The sequence below is a fragment of the Mesocricetus auratus genome, unplaced genomic scaffold, assembly GCF_017639785.1.
Source record: "Mesocricetus auratus isolate SY011 unplaced genomic scaffold, BCM_Maur_2.0 Super-Scaffold_100031, whole genome shotgun sequence".
Lineage (NCBI taxonomy): Eukaryota > Metazoa > Chordata > Mammalia > Rodentia > Cricetidae > Mesocricetus > Mesocricetus auratus.
The window spans coordinates 7,032,298-7,040,795 of NW_024429212.1; the positions used below are offsets into that span (position 1 = coordinate 7,032,298).

The 8,498-nt window shown below is 50.4% G+C and overlaps 1 long non-coding RNA gene across 1 annotated transcript; it reads left to right on the forward strand.

Moving 5' to 3' along the window:
- The first annotated feature begins 3,157 nt into the window (after positions 1-3,157).
- On the forward strand, positions 3,158-8,024 carry LOC121135122. Its single transcript, XR_005872302.1, has 3 exons — positions 3,158-3,455; positions 3,579-3,695; positions 7,700-8,024. It is a non-coding gene; the product is annotated as an uncharacterized LOC121135122 (long non-coding RNA).
- The last annotated feature ends 474 nt before the right edge of the window (positions 8,025-8,498 follow it).

Here is an 8,498-nt window from a genome sequence, read left to right on the forward strand (position 1 = left end):
CTCAAAAACAGTGTGCACATAGAAGCTTATATAAGGACACAAGGCAAAGAGCTGGAAGGATGGCTCAGCAGTTCAGAGCACTTTGCTCTTCTTGCAGAGGACCTGGGTTCAGTTCTCAGCACCCACCAGACAGCTCACAACCATCTGCGATTCCAGTTTCAGGGGCTCTGATGCCTTTTTCTGGCCTCCGTGGGCACCAGGCTTGCCTGTGGTGCACATGCATACAATGCAAACAGTTATACACATGAAATAAAAATAAATATTCCTAAAAGACACATGACATGCACACATTTTATATTTAATGGAATATATTTGCATACTGTATTTTATGCTTGCAAATATGCATATCCTGCTGTGACAAATATTGCTACTTTGCAAATCCTTTTGGATTTTAAAGAAATCTCTTTCTAGACCACAGATAGGAGGGAAGCTGTAATCAGGTATCTCCTTGAACACCACTTAATGAAAATTATTCAGCCCCCTGCTCTGTGGAGGTAGTGGCCTAGGAAGTAGAGGCAGGACTTCATGCTTCACACTTCTGAATTAAAAAGAAACTCCACAAGCAGTGGAAGAGAACCATGGTGGCAGGCGTCTCTAATTCAGTTTAATTTGGGGTAGGAAATGAAATAGACTTAAAAAAATGTCCTTCTTATTAAGTTGGAAGCTGACCTTTGGAATTCCAAATCCTATCCTATAGCTTTAAAAAATGTTAGCCAACCAGACCACCATCTAGCCAGTCAGCCAGCCCACCAACCAACAAAACAACCAACTAACCAATTAGCCCACCAGCAAGCCAGGCAGTTAGACAATTAGCCAAGCAACCAGTACCAGCAACCTAGGCATACAACCAACCAGCGAACCAGCCAGTCAGCCATGCGGTTATGCAGACAACCAACTAGCCAGCCAACTCAAGAGTGCCAGCCGACCATCCCGCCAACCATCTGCCAACCAATGGCCAGCCAGCACACAGTCAACCAACCAGAATCTGGGGAAAGGAATTTCCACATGTGTTAGACCATGTCTCCCTGTACGTTCTGTCCTTGGGCAGAAGGCATGTGTGTTAGTCAGTTTTGTGTCCACTGGACACGAGATATACTGATTTTGGAAGAGAGAACCTCAATTGAGAAAATGGCCTCTGGGCAGCATCCTCCAGTCTTCTGCATCAGCTCCCGCCCCCCAGTTCCTGCCCTGTTTGAGTTACTGCCCTGACTTCCTCCAGTGATGGACCGTGATGTGGAACTGTAAGATGAAATAAACCCTTTTCTCTCCAAGTTGCTTTGGGTCATGGTGTTCATCCCAGCAATAGAACGCAGACCAAAAAAAAAATGTGACATGACTCAGCATGACTCCTGCTTCCTCCCAGGGTTCTAGAAACAGCCCGGTCCCAGCCTTGACCTGACAGAGTGCATTGTCATGGCTCTTGTGAATCTCTGGCCCTCAGGACAGGAACATACTCATGACTGATCATATAGAATTAACCCACGGATCCCCCTTGTCTTGTGATACTGTAGTGGGTGAACCCTGGTGACAGAGAATCTAGGTGGGGAAATATGGGGAGACAGGAAGCTCAGAGTCTGGTCCCCTTGGGAGTACACCCAGCCAGGAGCTCCTTGCCCCTGAGGCCATCAAGCTCTGTGACTTCCAGCTCAAGCAAGGCTCATATACAACCTTGTGTTTCCCACTTCTTAAAGACCAGCCGCTCTGCTCACCCCATGCCTGGGGGGTGGGGCTCTGCAGACACTGAGCTACTGCTCCACCAAGCCAAGGTGACCAAAGAATACAGTCTGGATTTTGTTGTCACCCAAGTAACACACAGGAAGCCTGATCCCCAGCGTGACAGGAAACTCATGTTGTGGAAGTGAGGTGAAGATGCCCACTCTTCAGCAATAAAGGAGATCTTGAGTCTTGCTCTTAATGTTTTGCTAGACTTTTCTATACAATGTCCCCTTCCTGTGTTTTACCTGCAGTCTGGGTGTTGGGAGTTGGGGAGTTTCATCTGCTGCTTCATCCTCTTCTCTACATCCACTCTGCTGTGGCTGTGGCTTTGGCGTTTCCATCCAGCCACCAACGCCTGACTGTTCCAGCACTTCTACCATCTCCCTCTGTTCCACCCAACCATCACGAAACCATCAGTGCTGTGATAAAACACCCACTCCAAAAGCAGCACGGTGGAGGAAAGGGCTTTACTTGGCTTTCAATTCCATGTTGCAATCCATCACTAAAGAGAAGTCAAGGCAGGAACTCAAAGCAGCCGGTCACAGCACAGGCAGAGTCAAGAGCAGAGAAAGAAATGTATCCTCATTGCCTGCTTTGGCTCAGACTGCTTCCTTCATTCTTAAACAGTCCAGGGCCCAGCCTAGGGAATAGCGCCACTCACAGTGGGCTGGACTCTCCTACATCAATCAACAGTTTAAATAACCCCCCACAGACATGCCCACTGGCCAATATGGTCTTAGCAAGCCCTCAACTGACACTCTGTGTTTATGTAATCCTAGGTTGTATCAAGTTGATCCTAGGTTGTATCAAGTTGATGCTTAAAACTAACCAGTCATGTCTCAAGGGCCCTCTTGTTCTTTGGGTCCATAAATCTCAGTACAGTGCAGATTTTGTTTCTTTCCTTGAAAGTCCTGTTTTTAACCTGGTTTTGGTAACTCAATTTAATTTTCCCTGAATTGCCATTCATGTAATATAGCCCTTCTTGAGCTTGGACACTCTATCTAGGAACAGTGACCTCTATAAAACCAGTAGAGCTGGCTAAGGCATCTGGAAGATACCAAATCTAGAGCCATAGAGCCAGGGGCTTCTGTGCCACCTGAGGACAGCCAGATCCTAACTATTTCTTACTATGTCAATGAGAGGAGTGTGACTCAGGTTAGAATGTGGGCTGTTAGGCGCATGCAGAGTAGAGACATTGTTGAAGTGCAGACGTGATGGCCACCTTGTTTCTCATAGAGTCCCAGACACTGTCTTTAACACACTCCTCACTACCGTCTTGTCACCAAGGATCTTGACAGCTCTGAAGGTGACAGACTGGTTGCCAGCAAATGTGTGTTGGATGACAATACACCCCAGGTTCAATCATTGTGATGCAGTCATCCCTGTACCTGCAGCAGGTGCTGAGAACCCTGCCAGGGCCAGCAGACACTCCCCACCCTCCCCACCCCCGCCACCCCTGTCCCTACACTCCACTGTCAAGGAGGTCATATCTGGGCCTGAAGATGCCATCGTAGCACATTACGAAGCAGGCCACTATCGCCTTCTGTGGAGTCAGTGGTAAAACACCTCCTACCACATACACCAGTGGCTGAAACCTCTTCCTCCCTGATGCAAATGCATCATGTGATCGCCTCGCTGGAAAATTCCAGGATCCAAACCATCCCACAGTTCCCCTCAGCATCCCACGTACACCCTGGTGCCTCGGCAGGCTGCTGTGGTTTCTAAGATGGCAGAACAAGGTAACCTCTTTGGCATATGGAAGACGGTGGGGCTTCCTCTTGTCTGGGCATGCACTTGACTTTCTGAGCTGCTTGCTGCTGTGTGTTTGACTTGAACATGTGTCTCTCTGCTATGTCCCGCAGGTGGCCCATCCCTTACTGGCTCTGTGAACTCCCGTGGCATGCAGACTTCTGCACTTCATCAGAATCAGCATTTTACCAAACACAGAAAATAACACTGACTTCAAAGCACCACTGGAGGTAATACTGCGGGGTTGTAAAAACAATTTGAATGTGTTGGTTTCCGCGCTGGTTTACGGGGCTAACTAATCAATCTTCCATTAAACATGGCAGACAATCACATAAAATTCAAAGGTAATGGACAGCGTAAATAAAACCAGTTTAAGATTCTGACAAATCGTTTTGTACTGAGAAGCAGCGGATATTTGCGACTTTGACAAAAATCAGTTGCCGTGCACCTTAGCTCATGCAGAAATGAGTATTCCTAGATGTGTTCACAGAGAATCTACCAAGTAAACTCTATTCTATCATTTTGCTGGCTCTTAACCAAAGTGCCCTGGGTCTGTATCACTGTGGTGCACAGGACTGTGGTTACTAGCAGCAGCAGGATACAAGAATACATCTTATATTCCTAATGCAGTGGAGAGTATGTCTGTCCCTTATCCCACAGTCTCAGGAGGTAGCTTCTGAGCTCTCATGATGGATGCTTTGGTTATTCATATAACCCCTAGAAATCTTAAGCTAATAGGGGCTTGTCACATTCAGAGAGACCAGGCGCATGCTCCAGGAAGGTGCTCTGTGGTGTGGGTCATCACCTGGGTTCTCCAGAGGCAGAGTGGGATGGTAGCTTTGTCCCAGGTCAGTGGGCTAATGAGGAGTGTCCATCCAGTAGGCATTTGGAGAGGGTGCCTTGGTGGGCACACACACAGATGAACTAGGAGGGAGGGTCCTCGACTTGGGGGAGAGAGGGAGCTTCAAGCCCTACTATAGAACCCTCCCCTTCATTTGGTTTGTGGTGAGTTGCCCGGGTGACAAGAAAACTGCAACCGTGAGTTCAGGGTGTCCCTGAGTGTTGGGAACTGATTAGGGGAATTATCAAAGTGAAGAGGTCATGCAAACCCCCAGGTTTGCAGACAGTTATTGAAACTGTGGATGAACTGGAACCCCGAGCCTGTGGTCATCATCTGAAGCCAACCCCGTGCTATCGGTGACTCTGGTCTTTATCCTGGAGTCTGACACTGTTCCCAGGTACTTGGCGCTAGGTCCACTGTGTAGTTCCCTACACAGTAAGAGACAGTGACAAGGAGGAGAGTCTGAATCCCCCAGGCAGCATACGACACGGCTAGTATCTGTCTGTCTGTCAGCCTTTGGGCCTCCATCGCAGAACCATGCATTCTGGGAAAGCAGCAACCCCCACCTCCAGGCTACACCATGGGAACTGCACCCAGGACTGAGACAAGGGTGCTCTCCTTTCTGATGCCCTCGATTTCTTTGTGTGTATGGCACACAGGCTGAGTTAAATGACATTCCCACCTCGCCCTCCAATAATGAAAACAAAAGAGTCCAGTAGACTCAGGAGAGTTCTGAAAGACACCATGGGAGGTGACAAGAGCCACCTCTGTGATATACACAGGATTTCCGCACCATCTGCCTGCCGCAGCCGGCTCCCTCTGCCGAGGCATGCTTGTCTTCCCAGTCTAACTGGGAGGCAGTCGGTGGCTTTGTGCCGCGTGGAAGGCGAGGTATTTGTTTTTGTGTTTATGCTCACTCATTTCCCATGATCCAAGCAAAGGTGTAAGCCGAGCTTTAACTCAAAAAGGTGCCCACGGACGCCACGATGTGTTTGAACCGCGGGCTGCCGAGCAACTGCTGCGGCTGTGTCTGCCCCATCCTGAACCGCTCATTACAGCCCCGAGAACCTGGTATTAAGCCGCTCTTTGAGTCTTATCCAGGCATAATGTGCTGCTCGGCGGAAAGGCTGGCACTGCGAAGAGGATGCAGAGGGTGTAATCACAGCCATTACCGAGGGCCATCAATGCAGCCAAACCTACACTTTCCGCAGTCAGCAGCAGGCAGTGCGCTGAAAAGGAACTATTAGAGGCCCAGCCTGGCCTTCGGCGTGTGATAAGCAGCAGAGAGGAGACCTATCAGGGCCCTGTTTCCACAGGGCAGGGGACACGCTGTCACCCTCTGAAGGGATGAGACCTGTGTGTGTTTAGAAAGGTCAACCTTTCAGGGTAGGCTAACAACGCGGGGATTGGAAAGCTGTCACCCCATCACACCCCTGCTGTATTTGTCCTGTGATGAACATTTGGTCCATCCTTCTCTGGGATCATGTAGTCCCTCTGGGTCACTGGCAAGGATGCAGGGGCAGTGAGCGAGGCATGTTTGTCGCGTCTGCTACCCCACTGGCTTTTTCTGGACTCAGCATGTGTCAGGGTGAGTGGGCCAGCATCCTCCAACCACCTGTCTGTCCTGGCCTAGAGTTCTCAGTCTCGCTAACGATTTCCTGACGAAGCTTCAGGTGATATGTCCGAAGCAGAGACCAGGTCAGAGGCTACCATGAAGGATGGCTTAGGTCATGTGCAGCAGGAGTTCATGTTACCTGTGACATCCCATCTTTATACTGGGAACTCTGCTCAGTAACCCGTGTGTGCCCTGTGCCCTCAGGAAGGCACCAGGCAGTGGCATCTATGCCCGGTTTGAAAGGAGAAATTTTGCTGAACAAGAAGCACCCTTACAGCAATGTCCCATGTCAAGGATGACTTTGCAGGTTCCCTTTGCCAGGAGGTCAGGTGATCATGTAGCCATTGTCCCCAACTCCAGCCGGAATGCCACACAGGCTACTTCCTAGTCTTTCTTCATTCCTCAGGAGGAGTGAAGAAAGCCTCTGTCTTCCAGGATGTCATATGACCACCCTGGGATGTTCATCCACATAATCCATGGGACCCCTGTGGCTGGGATGCAGAATAAAACCTCTGGCTGCAGGGTGAGTTAGCCTTGGATAGCAGAGTTCCCATCTTACAGTGGTAGATCAGGAGCCTTCTAAAACCACTAAACTAGTGGGGAACAGGAGGCCTGGGCCAATCAGGGGCCAGCCCCATGATGCCCAAGGACAAGATGATCTCGTAAGGGGACACACATGAGGGGTACATGTCTAATCTGTGGAAAACAGGTCTCACTGGTCTCAAAATGTCCTGTTTAGGGACCTAGGGCATTGTCGCTTTATATTTCCATTCAGTTTTGAGATGCATCTCTGAAGTCGTGGCTAGGGCTGGCTCTCAGAAGACAGAAATTCAGCATTTCAGAACGTATTTTCTGACATAGCTAAGTGACTGCTCCCAAGCTCTGACGGTCCCTATACCTGGTGGCCACTGCACGTTAGTGGTGGTCTCAGCCCCACTCGCCCAGAGTGAACCAGGTGCTCATGGCACACCCATGGCTGCTGTGACTGGTCCTGTTGCTGTTGTTACGTATTCATCTGTTCTTAGGAACCTCAGGTCCAACAGATTGCAGCCAGGTCCCGGTTTCATTTTTTAAAAGTGGAAATCCACCTGCTCTCAAACTGAGAGTGTGTATCATAGGCACATGGGAAGTGTGCTGGGGTTTTGTGGTTGCTCCTCATCCCTAACACACACACACACACACACACACACACACACACCACGTCAGTTTGCACACGTGTGAGTGTGACCTGAGCATCTTCTTCATTGTCCACAGCAGAGGCTCACTGTGAGCCCGTGGCCCCTCCCTGTCAGCGACGTCCCTCCCACTTAGATCTTCTTTGTCTTCCATTTCTGCTGGGTTTTTCTCACTTGCAAACTTAGGTCCGGTGCACCTGTGTCGAAATGGCTACCACGTGTTGGTACCAGGCTTCCTGGAGCTACAGTCACCGCACGGCCTCAGAGGGGGCTTTGATGCCCAGCTCTTCATTCCTTGTCCACTCCCAGCCTCTGACCCCGACCCCCTGAGCCTCCTCCCCCTTCTGCAGGCTTCTGGATTCTCTGCAGTGCTGGCTTCTGATTTGTGGCTGAAAGGTTCGTGGCACACAGACAGACCAGCTCATCTCCATCCCCGGCTTCCTCTCGCTTCAGGGATTTCACCACTCCTGGACATTACCCCCTCCTCAAAGCTGCCTTAAGATAGGGTCTTGACAGGAAAATGGCATCAAGCCAAACCTGGGACTCATATTTAGAAACATTTCCTGCCTCAGTGCTTGCTTCTCTCTACCTCTTATCTTACAGATGAATTAACACAAGGAAGAAACTGAGAGTCGGAAAGTTCCCGAGGGGAGCTAATCCGCCCGGGTCTGTCTCACGGGAAAGGCCCTGGCCCCATGGTGCTTGGTCAGAGGACACCCGAAGTCACCATGGTATACTAGGCTTGGTCCTCTTTCTTCCCTCCCCGGCGCGTAGACGAAACCGCTTCAGTCTGCCTCTCTCAAGCACGGCTCGATTCCTTCTGAGGAGTCCAGGCCTGGGAGGAGGAAGCTGCTATGTGGGCCCCTCCTACCCCTAATACCATCTTCTCTGCTCTCCCAGAAGTAAATTCTTCCTGCTTCTGGGCTCACCACGCCTGCTTCAGCACGACTCTCCCTCTGCCTTCCACTACGCCTTCCCCCAGGACCTGGAAGTGGCCCATACAGCTTCCTCTGGCCCCTACAGGACCAGGTCACTTGGCCCCAGGGTGACAACTTCCACATGGTCTCAGGGTCATGGTCCTTTTTCCTGTTTCCTCAGAAGAGAGTCGCCCTTCTTCCCTCAATGCACTGGGAACTGACAGCCACTCGGAACCTTGTGTCCCCACAATTCCCTGTCTGGACTTGCTGGTCCCATCAGTGTTAATGGCCACAAGAGCAGGCTAGAGCACACTTGCTCCTCAGACCTTTCCCCTTAGCACACGGAGGCAGTGCATTTCCCAGCCCTCATCTGAGAAGCTCTGTCAGGGCCAGAACCCTGCCAGGCTCCCTCACCCCTCCGCAACCCGCCCACTTCCAACCAGTCATACGCCATGTTAATTTTATCTTCGGAACCACTGTTCCTG